Consider the following 16,737-nt stretch of genomic DNA (forward strand, 5'->3'; position numbering starts at 1 on the left):
ATGACTGTATTAATTTGCAAGCTGTAGTGCTGAACCAGAATAGAGGTGCTCGAGGAGATATGCCTGTTATCTAGGCAACAGTTAATATGATGAAAATGCTATTTAGAAGCAGCTCCATGTTTTTATCATAAATATAACTTTAATTCCTTGAGAATTTCTGTAAAGTCCCAGTAGAATGTAATAAATGCAACATAATCTAAAAGAGAAGACTGTCATTTATACCCATTCCTAATATTAGTTATGGATCTTTTAAAGTTTAAAAGCACTTTCTGTAAGAGAATCTATCCTATATATTCCATCCTATATTACTTCCCCAGTTTAGAAAAATGACTTAACTGTGATAAAGAGATTGAATTTTTACGTTTTGCTTGCTTTCGAGTTAGCATGGCAGACCTTATCTATTAATTTGCCAGGGAGAATTTCTCTTCAGTCGTGCTCTTTTCCCCAAAAGTGAAAAAGTATTTTCAATTTTAATTTTAGTGTAGGAAAGAAGTACTCCACAAGCAAATGACAAAATGGAACTATATACAGACTGATGTTTTATCACTAGACTGAAAGTGCAAAGCTTCCGTGAATGCAATGCTCTTACAATTGTCAGAATTTTATATTACTGATACTTATATACGACTGGGTTAAAGGAGCCTTTTTATTCACTGATGAGGCTATACTATACAAATTTTGCATCACATTCACTGAAGCAAAAATTAATTTGGCAAGACCATAAACAACAGCCTTCTTTTTAATAACAATAGTCTACCTTTAGCTTTTGGAAAACAATATTTTTTAAGTTTCTTGGAGGTCAGCCTAGTGGCCTGAAAAGTGTGGGACTGAACCAAGAAATAAACACAGGATCACAGTAGCTTACCCACAGTATACAGTTCAGACCTCACTCAGTGCCTCTCCTGTCTGGCTTCTCCGTGGCACTCATGTTTTGCCTTGTCTTACCTTGTATCATAGTGCAAATATACTGGCACACTCTACACACATCTTCCTTTGGGCAGAAGATACCATAATGAGGCAGGGTGAGAAGGAGCAGTGTCCTCTACATGCTGCAATACACCACCAAACTCAGTAGGGTGCTGCAAAGGGTTGTCCTCATTCACAAGCCACTGTTCCCAGTGTCTCATTCCTGGGGATCCATTTCACAGCAGCATCTAACATAAGCCAACAGGCTGATATTAATGAGAGTGTTTAAGATGGCATCGTTAACCAGTTGGTCTTGCCTGACTGAATAAAATAGATGTACAGGTATTTTTTCTCAATTTTCTCACGGAGTGCTGAGTGAACCTTAGGTTCAGGCACTGCAGGAAGAAGAGTTCAGAACCTGGGTGTACCTCATGAGGTAGATGTTGTTTGCCACCGGCTGAAGCATGTGATGTTGCTACAAGCTTTGTAGGCAAGTGTGATGTTACCAAATACTTAAGTGGTATGATAGAGATAAATGAGGATTTCCAAGAGGATGGGGAACACTTAAATCCTTGTGGGTAAAGACAAAGCGAAACCTTCTTTCTCAAGAACAGTTTGGCTCTTCTAGTCCTGCTTAAAGTAAATAGAAAGGAGTGTATTGGTAAGCTTCAGAGCATGTCTTCTGATGTTTATCTGTGCAACAAATTATCATAATTTTTTCTCCATGTGACAGTGGAACCAAAATGTGCTGTGACATCTTGAAACAGACTTCCAGCTCTGAAGAAAAACACTAGGGAAAAAAAAAAGTAAGGCAAATGTGTTACAATGTATGTATTCTGCTTACTTTTTTTTTAACCAAATATAAAGCACCTCCAACTGTTCTTCAGACAAACCAGCAGTTGTCTTATAATTACTGAGAACTATCATGAGAGGAGATTTTCTCTTCTTACTATCCACATAAGCAGCTACTCTAATAAGAAGCTGTCTTCCTTTCTGTATATTCTACATGTTGGTGTGATAGTCACAGATTTCTGTATTGCTCAACACAAAAGCCTTCACCACCTTCTCCTAGACAGAACTGACAGTAACTTGTTTGGAATCTGAAGGTTATTCTCCCCACACTGGTATTTTCCTTTAAACACTCTCTCCTGGGCTAGGGGAGCAGGAAGGAAGTTTTTTTTGTTCAGCTTTGGTGTGCACAAAGTCTTAGTTTCTGTGCAGATTGCAGGATGTTATGGCGTTGGCTATGTCAATATTGTCTGAGGGCATTCTTAAACCCTGTAGCTCTGAGCAGGTAGAATTCTGTCTGTAGCTAAATGATAAGGCTGCATGTGCTATAATTATAATAACATCATCCACACACATGTACAGATGGCTACAAAAGAGTGATGAGACATCTTGTTTTGCCAAATATAGAACCTAATGAGAGAAATCACAGACTCTACATTTTAGCCCTTGAGACTTTTAATCTTTGAACTTTTGAGTTCAAGTTCTTCATGGCTCTGAAAAAATTCAGGTTTTTATTATATTGTTTAGTTCTTCCTCCTCCCACTAAAATCCTATGGAATGAATTAATTACAAATAAGAATCTTGTCACGGGTTTCAATTTAAAGATAAACATTTTTTCTGCTAACTTTATGCCTTTTCTTCAGGAAATCCAGGGAAGGGATAAGTTTAAATTACAACAGGGAACACAATCATCTCAGAAAAGTTTGGGAAAAACCTCATTTTCTCCTAAAGTTAAAAAACTTCACAAAAACTTACTCCCAGTAAGGCTCTTTCAACACTGCTATTAAAATAGAAGTGACCATTTTCATTTAGGTTTATGCAGAAAGAATCCATTGTCACTTAAGTCTACTGCCAATTTCTTAGCTGGCATAAATCACCATTATTCCAGCTTGGTGGAGTAAAACTGCTGTACATCCAGCCTAGGATTTGGCTCCCATTTTTTAATAATTATGATACAGGGTAGCTGGATGAAATTCTGTGGCCCGTGTTTTACAGGTACTTAGACTAGATGTTCTAATGGTCCCTCTTCTGTCTTTAAAATCCATGAATCTAATGAAAATTATGTGTGTGTATCAAGGGGAAAATATGCCTGTTTACTGCACAAAATTCTTGTGCCTCATTTCACAAAAGACATAGAAACCTGACTATTTCTTAAGCCAGGATTTCTTTTCACAGTATTGATAATTATATTACAAACAGTATTTAGCACATGAAATTAGTAAAACTTTTTGCTTCCTCGTTTACACCCGTTTCCCATATTGTATTAGTAACCACACATTAGCTAATCAGCAGGTTGAAGGAAAAGCTGCCAAAAGCAGATCTGATAATTGGCAGCAGTCAAACAATCATAGCAGGAAACTTTACACTTCCTGCAGACAGGGCTACCACTGAAGACAATGCTGAGGTACAACTTTAGGGAAAAAAATATAGGATGTTTAGTTCTTTCATGTTTAATGATCTCTTGGAAAACTGGATTCACAGCTCATGAAGAGATACAGGCATTTTTCACAAAAACAACATGGACAACCTCCCAACACCAGTTAAGGGAAACTTGGTAATCCAGTGATCATCTAGAAACATTCATGAGATTGTTCTCTGCCAAATTTTACAAGCCATTTAAAACACCTTTTCTATTTGCCCAAGCCCATATATGGTACGTTTATTACTGTAATAAGTGAGTGCTTGACCCATTTATCTGGTCGACATTCTCCTGAGATAAATAAATATCAACAAATCCATCCTACAGGAAGAAATTTTAAATACATAACAGCTGAGTTTTAGACCCACCCAAGACTCCAGGTGCCTCAGATGGGATCTAAATCAAAATTCAATATTCTAAACTTCCACTCATCTATTGCTTAGCCTTGGCCCCATCTGAATTCCTTCAATTGTTTAAACTAAAGTTTCCCATGTCCCCTCAGGGATTCTCCTTATAGGCATAAACACTGCAATTTTTACAGTATGAAGATGCTGGCAACCCAAAGTAGCTTTGACCTCAAGCATTACCCACAGCTTGTCATCCTTAATTTTCTCCTTCTTGGAGGTATTCTTGGTAATGTTTTACACCAAATATCTCTGAGACCAAATACAGTAACAGTGGCTCAGAAAGGCAGAGCTGAAGATCTCCCAATTCTGCTCACACCTGAGCGACTCAGTCTTTCTGGGGCATCACATCTGTAAGTCTCTTTCATGAGGAACAATTTCAACAGGAAAACATGAGGTGTCCTTACTTTAAAATCTCCAGTGTCTGGACAGGCAGGACAACTCCAAAGAAAGGAATACATTTTTTTACAACTACGGTGGTAAAACACCGGCTCAGGTTGCCCAGAGAGATGGTAGATGCCCCATCCTTGGAAACATTCAAGGCCAGGCTGGACAGGGCTCTGAGCAACCTGATCTAGTTGAAGATGTCCCTGCTCATTGCAGGGGGCTGCACTAGATGACCTTTGAAGGTCCCTTCCAACCCAAAGTGTTCTATGATTCTACGAAATACACGTCCTAAGAATTGTACTACAGGGCTCTGAGAGAAACAACTGCTGCTCTATTCACTTTATAAAGCAAAGGAGTAGGAGAAGGGACATGGTTTTGAATTCTGAGAGGAATTACCTTCCTATATCTTAATATATAGCACCTACATTCCTACAAGAAACACCCTTGGCACTAGCACTGTTCACCACTTCTCCCTGCTACAGATGGCTGATCAGCGCTTTTCCTTGAACTCTACCCCCCTCACACCAGGTTGTCAAATTAGAGACCAAACACTAACAAATTTCTGCTTATGCAGGAAACCACTCTAGGCAGCTTTTCTCTTGCCAAATAAAAATATATCTACCTTCCTGAAACAAACATGCAATGGGCAGGCTAAAAATTATGTGCAAGTCCTGAACTTGAAATTGTAGCAAAACACAGAATGAAAGAATTTCAAATGGCAAAGGGAGCAAAGCACTATGTCACTCACCTTGTCTGCCTTAACCCACCTGCCCCATTCGCTGTTTCTACTGTCTTTTATACTGTCTTTGGGCTGTGTTTCCATTTCATGCATGTACAGGGCCCAAAACCTAGGGTTCTGATGCACACCATGGTCTTCAGGCAGGGAAAACACAAATAAACACACAAAAAATGAAAATAATGACAGAGAACTAACAGCTGAAGAATAGTCAGCGCCCTGCACTCATTTACAAGGACCTTATGATGGTAAAGCTTCAAATACAGTCTGAAGAGTTCAATAAGATATACAAAAAAGTGTCATAGAGAGCAGGAGGCAGTCTAATCTTTGAAACCAGACTGCCTCTGCAGCCACTGAAGGCATGAAAAGTCCTTGGGAAGTGTGTGTTTTGGGGAGAAATGTGTAGTACTCACCACCTGCTCATGTCTATTGAATTTTGCCTCTGTCATTGCCATTATGGATCTGAGCTGAAGTTCTTTCACGGGCACAGAAATCACAAATACTGTGACTGCACATCCTGCCTTCATCTGGGGTACCTTCAAATATATGGGAAATGAGGCATCAAATTTGCACATTTGCTTTCTACTAAGTGCTGAATCCTGTAAGATATCAAGCACAACAGGGCGTCAAATGATATTCTCATTACTACATAGTATCAAAAGCAGAAGGGTAAAATGCCATCCTTGAGGTAATTCCTAATCTCACAAACAATCTCTGAGAGTTTTGCTTTTACTTTCAATGCAAACAGATCAGGACCCTCTAGTAAGACATGTGTTTTGTGGATTAAATGTTCACTTTTCCAAGGTCGCACAGCAAAATGGAACGATATTCTTCCCCTATAAATTTCAGATTTACTATTTAATTAATTGACTTTGGCAGTTGGCACACAACCTTTAAAAAAAAAATATTCTGAAATGTCAGCCTTGAAGGGGGAAAAAAATCATTTGATGAATTTAATCTAAGTGCCAACCAAAGCACAAATGTTCCCTGTGGACCCGTTACAACACTGGAGTTCACAACTGATTGCTTGGGAATAAGCAAACTAATGCAGCAAAATATTTACTAGCTAAGTAGATGTAGTTTAATATATACACTCTATTCGCCAGATATTTACACCTGTATCCTGTAAAATGCTGAAATCTTTAGACTTGTTAAATTAATTAATTTAATTAAGGTAAATAAATAGAAATACAGGTTGCTGTTTTCCCAAATAAGAAGTTTCACAGACTGAGAGCATTCATTTATTATTTCTTTTTTTGTTGTTTTGTTTTTTTTTTACAAATGTGAGAAACCACAAAAAAAGTTGTTCTCCTGCTTCCTGTACATACATGTCGTGCAAATTATATATAGTTTACTGGATAGTCTTCAGCAGTGAACTACAGGTACCATCTGTACATATTTCTGGCACTATTTATTTGCAATTAACCAGGGCCTTATGTTTTATCCTCTGCAACTCAAAGTCTTAAATTCTGGAGGAGGTAAATTTACCAGAGAGTAATACTGAATTCAGCATCAGGCTTTCTAATGAGCAAAACTTATTCCAGTACTCCATATTTACATCATTGTGACTTACAAAGATTGCTCTTCCTAGGTAAAAAAAAAAAAATCTCATGGTTAAAAATATATATATATATATATGTTTTAATAGCACCTGCAAATGCCAATTAATTTATTTGTAATGATTCATTAAACTTGATGGCTCAGATACTACAGCAGTGAAAACAAGCTCCACTGATTTCATCAAAACACAAGGACTTAACTGAGACAATGTGGTAATTTACCCCAGGTGACTCAAGGTGTCCAGTCACATAATCCTTTCATCCTGCAGAGCTTCTCTTGATGTCAGTGTTTAAAAAGCAGAACACGTAAGAGAACAGATATTGATGTGAGGCACCAGAAATTTTATTAATGGTGGAGACCATTTCTTCTTCTCTTCTTTTACCCAACCACACTCATCCCACCCACCCACAAGAGGGTGGAACAGAAACTGCACATCTTGAAACCTGCAGATGTGCTCATCTACCCACAGAGACACAGGCTTAAGGACAGCACTTGAGCAAAATGGAGCAGGTTCAGAAAAATCCCTCTATTCATAAAATCCCTTGAGTTATCTATCTGTGGATTCCCACATGAGAAGCAGTAGTCAAAAATACAGCAATGTGGCACAGCTATGAGCCATACTGACATTTTCAAGAAAGGAAAAGCCAGAAAGCCACAGAAAACTGCATCACCTATTAGCTAAATCACTTCTCCATTTCTGAAAATGGAGGTGAACTGGGCAGGCAGCAAATAGTTTCTGACAACGTGGTGAACCAAACTCTTCCTAGCACTACTTTCACTAACACTATTTCAGTGTCCTAAATACTGAGTGATAGGTGCTTTAGCACCCTTCCCAGAAACACCCACCTGTGATGGTAAGATTGGTGGAAATGACTCGTGATGCTGAAAATATAAACATTTCATCCCAGACATTGGTCAAATTCTCCTAAGCTGACTGAAATTCTCTGAAACCTGCTCATATACAATTACATATGTGTGTGAGTATGTATAAAAGTGAGTGAGGGAGTGGGTGGGGAAAATGTGTGGTACAGAATAAATAAAAGAGAAACCCCCAACATTATCTCTTTCTGTGCACAAGAAAACTCTATCTGTGTCAGTGCAAACACTTGTGAAGCAAACAAACCAAGCAAGACAGAGTAAATGACTGTGTTTCCCTCAGTTTTTTTATACCATCGCTGAACATTGGTACCAAGGCATTAAGGAGAGGGAACTGGTGAGTTGTACAATCAGGAGACCATGAATAACCATCAACATAAGGCAGTGAGTCAAGAAGTGGTGAGGATTATTGAAATGTGACTGTCTGGTCAAACTAAATCAGAAGAAAAAAAAAGAAGAAGGAAAACATGTAACCAAACCACAAAATACTGGCCTCACCATTTCATAGAAATAAGTTTTACCATTTCTAGGCAAAAAAATTAACAGAATTGAGTAAGAGATGCAGAAACTCTGAATTCCCCTCCCTCTTCTCAGGTACATTAGCACCAAAGGGCACAATGAAGAAGCTGTGACTGGGAAGCAGTGGCCCTGCTCTGAACATCTCCCCAGTGTGGTCACAGCAACTGCCACCACCTGCCGCATATGTTCACGTGTATGCTTCACATGACATATAGATCACAAAAAATATCTGAAAGTACCGTTCAGCATGGGAACAGTGGAATCGTTTTGCTGCATGAGACCAAGAGTTCTTGCAGCCTGTTGTTAACAGAGCTCAGGAAGAGCAAAATAACAGGGCAAACACATAGGTTTTTTTCTGTCTCCCTTATCTCTTCATGACGTGTTGTCGGGGACTCTCCAGTAAGAAGATATTTTAATAGCTCTCCATGGATTTTTATTCCATGAACCTGTTTAATAACTTTCTGTCCATGTCTAAACTTTTTTTGAACTCATGAAGTAATGAGTTGCACAGTCTAACTACACACTGGGTATTTCCTTCAAACCTGCCATCTAGTAGTTTACATTGGATCTCTTCTAGTGCCGGTGTTATGAGAATGATTGAATAATCACTCCTTATTCACCTTAACCCAACCTGTCATGATCTCAGGGATTTCTGTCGCTTCCTCCTTTCAGGCCAAAGACCCCCAGCCTATCTCATCACTCTGTCTGCAGAAGATGTTCCACACATTTGACCATCTTTCTTGCCCTCATCTGTATTGAGCCCTGAGCTGAAGTCTTTGAAGAACTCAAAGTTCTCTTCTTCTGAATGGTAAGAGCCCATCCAAAAGCCATTATTGTGTATCTAAAGTTAGCACCACTTTACACTTATTATCACTGAATTTTATCTGCTAATTTATCACATGGTGCTATCATATTCCTCTGCAGCTCCTTCCATCATTTTTTTTCCTAATAGTTTTGTATTATTTGTAGGCTGTGTTACTTTGGTATTTCTTTTGCCAGATCTTCTACTAACAGGCCCTCACATGCATCTTTGGGGGACTTCACTGATGAACTTCTGCTGGAAGAGCTGACTCTTTGTTCCTATGCATTTGGTTAGTCCTTACAGAGGAGCAGACAATGAGGAGAATGTGTTATCTGTGTCATATGGTTCACAACAAAAAGTTTCTTCCTAAAACATCCTGTATCTGAAAACTAATGAACTATGATCCCGCAGCCAGGGTATGAAGTTAAAAAAAAAAATCTTTGGATGAAAACACTTCATTAAACTTTAATAGCTCTGGAAAAGTTTTTATATTGGGCTACTGTCAGCTTTCCACAAAAGCATGTGCTTCTTCTGAAAATATGATATTCTTAACAAAATAGCCCCAAACCCAAAGTGCTTAAACTTGGAAATTATGCCATGGCGGTGACTAATAGCAGCTGTGTATCATTTGCCTTATTTCCTTCCCTATGAGCAAGGCTCGCTGGCTGGATACCATTTCACACCATGGCCTCAGATTCAGTGATGGAGCTTCCAAATCAGATCGTACCTTCACCTTTAAAAATAGCTCCAAAACATATGCAGAAAACCACCTTTCTCTCACTATTTTCAATTCTTGTGCTCTCTTTTTTTTTGAGCTGAATAATTTTGGAGTTCAGAAGAAAGCTAATATCCATGGTCAAAATGCTACTGAAAGAGTTTAACAGATAATTTAGATGTACGTTTCTAGAAATAATGAATTTTCTCCATCATTTCTTATCTCCCCACTATAGGGACTGCTAGTATACCCATGTGAAGGGAATGGACGTTCTCTCTTTCAGTTGTTGACTACTTATCATTATTGATTTTTGCAAATGGTCAGATTCCTTTTGAGGCATTATATGGCCAGTAAACCACACTGGTAAGCCATAAAATTACACCATCATACAGATTAACTTTAAGCATTTGAAAATGCAGAGGATGCACATATCTTACCAGAGTAATTGGTTTGTGTTCTCCAATATCATGATTTTATTTCTCTTCTCACAAGATGTGCTGGAGTGAGTTCAAAGAAGAGCAATGCATCTGGTCAAGGGTTTAGAGAACAAGTCTTATGAGGAGCTGCTGAGGGCACTGGGGCTGTTTAGCCTGGAGAAAAGGAGGCTGAGGGAAGACTATCATGGAGGCACTCCAAAAATCAATTTTAGGGGGACAATAAATTCCAAAACAGACTTTATTCTAGCCAGAAAAGTGTAGCCAATAAACCAACTAGAAACAGGGTTTATACAATTACTTAACACTCCAACATAAAATACAGATTCAGATATCAGTTGAGGAGATTATTGGGGTGCAGCAACATAAGAATAATGAGGATCCACAACGTGCACATATTCACTCACAAGAAACAAAACTAGAGGCCTCTCACTCAAGGGTACCCAGAAAAAAAAATCACTTGCCTGGGTTAAGCAAGGGCTCACGCTTGCCTGGGGTGGGCAAGGACTCATTCAAGGATAGCTCCAGTAGAGAAAAATAACCACTCACCACAGGAGGAGGTGAGGCAGACTCAATCCCAGGAAGTTTCCTTAGACGGCATCCCAGTGTTAAGGGGTGGGCTCCAGTTCACAGACCCACTGCTCTGAGGAGACCACTCCAAGGGTGGGACCCCATTTTATAGCCTGGTCAGATCTGGCTGTGGTCTTTACAACGTGATCCAGAAGCTTCTCAGCTTCTCTGGGCACGTCCTTTGCTGAGGACCCTGTAAATTGTCTGAGGGTCCCACCCCTCCTGCCCCTCAAGCTGGTTGGAGGTGAACTCACCCTGCCCCGCGTAGAGGAGGACGTGACTGTCAGCACCTTGGTACCACCCTAGGTGTGTACATGGGGACAGGCACAGTGAGGCACAAAAGGCACTAAAGAGCCATCAACTGCTCCATTGAAGGCTCCGGATCTCAGGGGGTTGTGCAATTGCCACGGAGACCTTAACGCTGTCTACAACTACCTGAAAGCAGGTTGTAGCATGGAAGGTGTTGGTCTTTTCTCCTGAGTAGCAAGTGATAGGACAAGAGGAAATGACCTCAAGTTGTGTCAGGGGAGGTTCAGCTTGGATATTAGGAAACACTTCACCAAAAGGGTTGTCAGGCATTGGAATAGGCTGCCCAGAGAAGTGGCATAGTCACCATCCCTGGAGGTGTTTAAAAGACGCATAGATGAGGTTCTTAAGGACATGGTTTAGAGGTGGACTTGGCAGTGCTAGGTTAACAGTTATACTCTATGATCTTAAAGGTCTTTTCCAACCAAAAGTGATTCTGTGATTCTAAGAATAACCTGCTGCATTTATGATGAGGCTAATGATCTGCTTTTGCTCTGTAGATCATCGCCTGCAAAGGTCGTTGATTCCTCCACCTGCCTGGATCATATTCTGCAAAACTGGTGATGCTTCTGCTCTTCAAGACTTAAGTCTTTGAGATGAGCGTAGGTGGTATGGAAGTTGCTGACCACAAGATATCTGGAATGAGATGAGTTGAAACAATAAAAGAAACAGATCTGTGACTGCTGCCTTCTCTGCACCTTACTCATCACGTTATAGTGAAACACTGAGTTTCATTGGTGTTGGGTTTTTTTTTAATAAATTTCTATATTGTTGACTTCCCAAGACTCTCTTCTTTTGAGCTGGATATTTTCTCCCTCCCACATTTGCATGTCTTGTGCCAGAAAGCCAAAAGAGGAAACGAGGGAAGGAAAAAGAAACTTAGTCTTTCTAGGAGGAAGAATTTTCCTTTTCTAATTCAAAACACACATACTGGAAACCCAGTAGGATTTGTATTTTCTTAGGTTTTTTGGTTAGTTTCCATCAGCATTAGTCAAAATCCAAACTCAGAAGGCTTGGTATGAGCTTATACCTTCTATCATCAATCTTTGAAATATACTGTTATAGTGTGTATTTGTTATAGTCGGTGAAGTGACAGTATGGCAATCCTCACATTTCCCATTTTGTCCATCACTCAATAGTTTTCTACCTAATCATCAAGGTACAGTGAGAAAACCTGAGAGCAAGGAAGTCCAGAAGCCATGCCTGTTGATGCCCAAAACTCATGGCAAAATAAATCCAGAGAGGAAGTCATGTTTTGAACATATGGTTTCCTTCCACCACATTTCTGCCATAACTAGCTCCTTCACATTTGCCTTGCCAATTGCTTTTGCAAATTAATGAGAAAACATAGTATAGCATAACAGGGCACTGGAAAATTTCTGGATAAGATAGGTGACTATTAGTTCCTCCTTCAAGTCTGGCATGCATGAGATTTATTCATGTGTAAGGCTTAATTGGTTGGACTTTGCATTGCCATGACAGCACCTACACACGACTTCAAGATTCTTCTGCCAGACCTGTAGGGTCAAGGAGCAGTGAGAAAGGCTGTGGGTAGGTGTTGGGCCCCATGGTCAAAGGAATCCCTTGTGAAAGCATATTCCTCTACTGCAGACATGTATACTTCCCTTCTGCACAAAATGGACAAAGTGGACTCTAAACAGTTTGAAGGGTCTTTCATACATTTCATTTATGCTGGCTTGGTATTGGTTACTTAAGTAGTCCCTTCTATAAAGCACTTCATTAACAGCAAGTGCTGCATTTGGAATTGCAAGCACTTAGCCCTTGCTGCTCTGTGGACATTATTGCTATATCATAATGCCGTTGGTCTGTAAAATAAAGGCGAACTTTGAAAACTAGTAGTACCACCTCTTTTTCACATTTAATTTTAATGAAACATATTTTTCATGCAGTGATTTAATTTCAGTAGTACTAGCCCAATAAGCAAGGTCAAGTCCTTGCAAGAATTTCAAAGGCTAATGTTGCTGATCTTGACAAATGAGGTAGAGTGCCACAGCTGTGCCACAGTTACCCCTTGCCTTAGAATAGAAGGCAGATAAAACCATTGCGAGAGATGGAGTTTTAGGACTTAATACTGAAAACAGTGTTCCTATAGTTATATAGTTAATATGTTTTGATTTGAAGACTTGAAGATGCAATTTGCAAAACTGGAAGGTACAAAGCTCTGTTCCTTTCTCTCCAAGCAATGCTTTGTGTGGTCTTGAGGACCACCTGCCTTCATAATACTATCTTACCAGTTCCATAGAGGTTCTGTGAGCATTAGTTAATGACTGCTAAGTGCTTTAAACACACAAAGCCCCAAGCCTCACAAATGCATATATTATGAAATATAATTATGTAGTTATTGGAAAAGTCCCTGATTGTCTCTTAGAAACAACTGTCACGCAGCACTTACTATACATAGGGAGTGACACATAATGATGAAGCAGTTAAAACTGAAAGCGATACTCTTGCTTCTAGACAGAGCATTTGCATTTTTGGAGAAAATTCTTGTTTCTTTTTAGGGATTGGCATAAGAAGCTTTCATAAAGGCTAAAAATACCTTTTTATACTAACTAGCTTTCCTTTTCTTTGGGCTAAGCACCCAGAGGTACAAAACAGTTTTGATGAGCTTCTTAATATTGACATTAGGGCTAGAAAACTGCAGATGTTAGTATGTTATATGGGCCCATTTTATGTAGCAGTAGGGAACATTCATTACTAAAGAATTAATATACTTTGAAATTATGATTGTATAAGTTGCCCTTGGGCACAACGCATACCATAGAATTTCAGCCATGGACTTCTGCATAAACCCTGTTTTTTCTGGTCAAGGTAGAGCAGCTTTTAGCAAAGATACGTCTTAAAATCTTAAAAAGAGTAAGACTCCACCAGTACCCTAAAAAAAGCCTGTCTTAAGTGCTACAGTTTCATAATTCTTACATCTTGTGTGAACTTGTCTCGATTAAGCATTCAATCACTGGATCTTGCTATGGCTTTGCTAAATTAGAGACTCCTTGTGTATTGGAAAACTGTTTCTCAACTTGGGACTTTGAGACCATGATCAAGTCACCTCTTAACCTTCCCTCAGATAATCTAAGCACACTGAGCTGCTTTAATCTTTCAATGTCAGGCAGGATTTTCAGACTTTCAATTGTTCTTCTTGTTCTTTTCTGCAACCTTTTGAGTTTCCCTTAATCCTTCAGCAGTAAGGACATTCAGCAAAAGGATTACAGGATTCTGGGATAGAAATCCATGGGAAACATCCCTAGCTCTGGAGCACCAACCATAAGAATGGTATTAAAATCAGTGGCCATCGGCTTTTTGCATGAGTCCAGCTAAACCAGGCTGGGAGGCTGCTCTTAGTAGAAACAGAAGAATTTCTCTATCCAGTGACTGGGTGTGAGAACAAGGCAAAGACCTTCAGAGCTAGAGCCTCTAGAACTTAGCCTTTGACAGGAGAATTTATATTTTAGTAAGTCTGGGGTTTTTTCCAGTCTGAATTAGAATCAAATCATTTTGGTTTTAAGCTCAGAATTATCTAGGAAATTTAATCAACTTTCTACTCGCAATTTTATTAATGATATTAGAACTTTTTCATTCTTCACTGACTGCATTCCATAGCAGCATTTACAAGATCTGTAATTTGGAAAATATCTGTTTACACTTTAAAAATTGTTTTGTCAAATCAAGTAGAAAACAATGTTTCTATTACAATCAAATGCTATCAGACCAGATTAGAAAGATAGGACCATTAATAGTTTAAAAGCCCATGCACATTAATAATTATACAGCGTGTTTATGAAGCATTTTGAGTATTTTAAATTCAACAATTAACCCAAAAACACCTTGCTGAGGTAGACAACATAGTAATATCACACTTAATTTACAAATGTGTAGTCTAGCCAAAATTGTACTGCTGCATCAATTAAAATCACTGCTATGGAGATAGGAAAAAAAAAAAAAAAACAGAACGAAGTTTTGTTGGGAGAAATTTCTGTGCCAGTGCTCGAGGGTCCCTCTCCTGAAAATTCTGACTTCCCAATAGATAAAAGAAACAAGTGATCATTGATAGGTAAAAAATTGAATTAATAACTGAAATGATTAATAATGTTATTATCCTCATTCACTCCTACTGTAATTTTTAAACTGTTGTCTATGCTAATTCATCATTGCCCTAAAGCTTGTTTACTTGTTACTGGAATGTGCATATAAAATGTTCCTAAATGAGAATAATGCAGTGGTATAAATCAGGTCACACAGTGCTCAACAACAGCAATCTGGGGGGTTAGTTTCTATTATTTCTCTCCTCTCCTTCTTACTTCTCTTGTTGGAGCCAACCTGTGTATATCCAACCCACCTGCAAAAGGGTTTGGCAGTAACTGCATCTGACCACACTAATGCTATGCCCTTCATCGTGAGTGAAGAGTCAGGCAAAATATTGAAGAGACCCTTCAGGTACTAGTCTTTCTGCCAACATCCTCCTCTCCATAATCACCTATCCTACTTTCATCCTTGAGAACCAACAAGAAAAACCAGGCCCCCAGCCCAAATCTCATACAACAGTACATGGTCTGCCCAGTTGACAATGTCCTCTGTAAACCCAAACAGTCCAGTAAGCAAAAATGCAATCAGTCAGCACTTGCAGATAGTTCTCTAAGGGAAGAAATGTAAACAACAATAAAAACAATGTAGCTGTAGAGCTATTCTGTAAAAAAGTTGGAAGTCTTGTTATGTGCATTGCACCAGTGGGTATACAGGGCAGTATGGGGCACCGAATGATGGCTTCAAAATACAGCTGTGCACTGTGTACCTGAAATATTATTAAAGCTATATACCTAAACATGGCTCTAGGATAGCATCCTCAAGGTCCCACCTCGGGAAAAGCTGGCTTAGGGTCTCAACCAAGGTCAGTCTGCACTCAGCGAGCAAAGCCCAAGAGGGTTCTTTTGCCTGGGGGGACAAAACCCGACTTAAAAAAGCAACTCTAATTTCAGACTGAAGCTCTAACACCCATTCTGCTTCTCACATGTCACACACTAAGATAAAGGACAGGAAAAGAAAACTTCTATTCCCTTTGTTTTCAATGTATTTCTATTTATCTCTTCATTGTATCACTTTGTGAGGCAGCTTCAAAGCTTTGTAGGCAGGCTGAATATTAACCATCCACTGCGATCCACTCCGTCACTCCTGGCACAGGTTAATCCCTGTATCATAGGCTGCCACCAGTTTGCTAAGCAGCTTAAAAGGACATGTTATAACTTTGACAATGACCTGCTAATGGTTTTACATTTCTCAGAAGTATTATGAGCTATCTTTGTCATTTTTATCTTCTAATGAGATCAATAAATTTAGGAAGCAGACATAGATGGTGCAAACTGCAATGCCACAGCCAAGGACGTGGCATGTATAACTGCTGAACTATAAATAATAATGTAGGAACTATAATCAAACCTTGACTTTTACAGAGGAAAATTGATTTGCAAGTGCCTCAGCATTAAAAAAAATCTCCTCATTTGTTAGGAAAACAGTGTAACCCCTGATTTCTTCTTTCATATCACACCACGCCAATCTCTTAATGAAAAGCTTCACACTGAGAAACATGTTTCACTCACTGTTTTTTTTCTTTTCCAGTGGGAAATAACAGTTTTTGATGTTTTAACCCTCCCTCACAATCTTTGGTGCCTCTACATGAAATAAGCATGTCAGGCTAAAATTTTTGCATAGCTGCACAGCACATCTTACTGTTTCTTAAACACATATCATTAGCTCTGCCTTTACCCTCCTAAACAACTATGAAAACTCCTAGGCTTTAAAAAGGCAAATGACGGTATCTCTGCTTCCAGTGCAGAGGATCACAGCTTTGGGGTGACATGGCAGGGGACATTCAGTTCACATGTCCCACATGTACCTGTTATGCCACACCTTTGCCCAGGTTGGAGATGGGATTCTGGGTCATCTCTAAGTGGCATGAACACTAGAGAGACTCCCTCACCTGCCGATCCCTCTGAGAACTGCACAGTCCAAATGGTCTCCAGAGATGACAAACTATCTTTGATGTGTTTGCAAACAGGGTAGATGCACACAACGCCTGAAT

The sequence above is a fragment of the Streptopelia decaocto genome, assembly GCF_964273445.1.
Source record: "Streptopelia decaocto genome assembly, chromosome: 3".
Lineage (NCBI taxonomy): Eukaryota > Metazoa > Chordata > Aves > Columbiformes > Columbidae > Streptopelia > Streptopelia decaocto.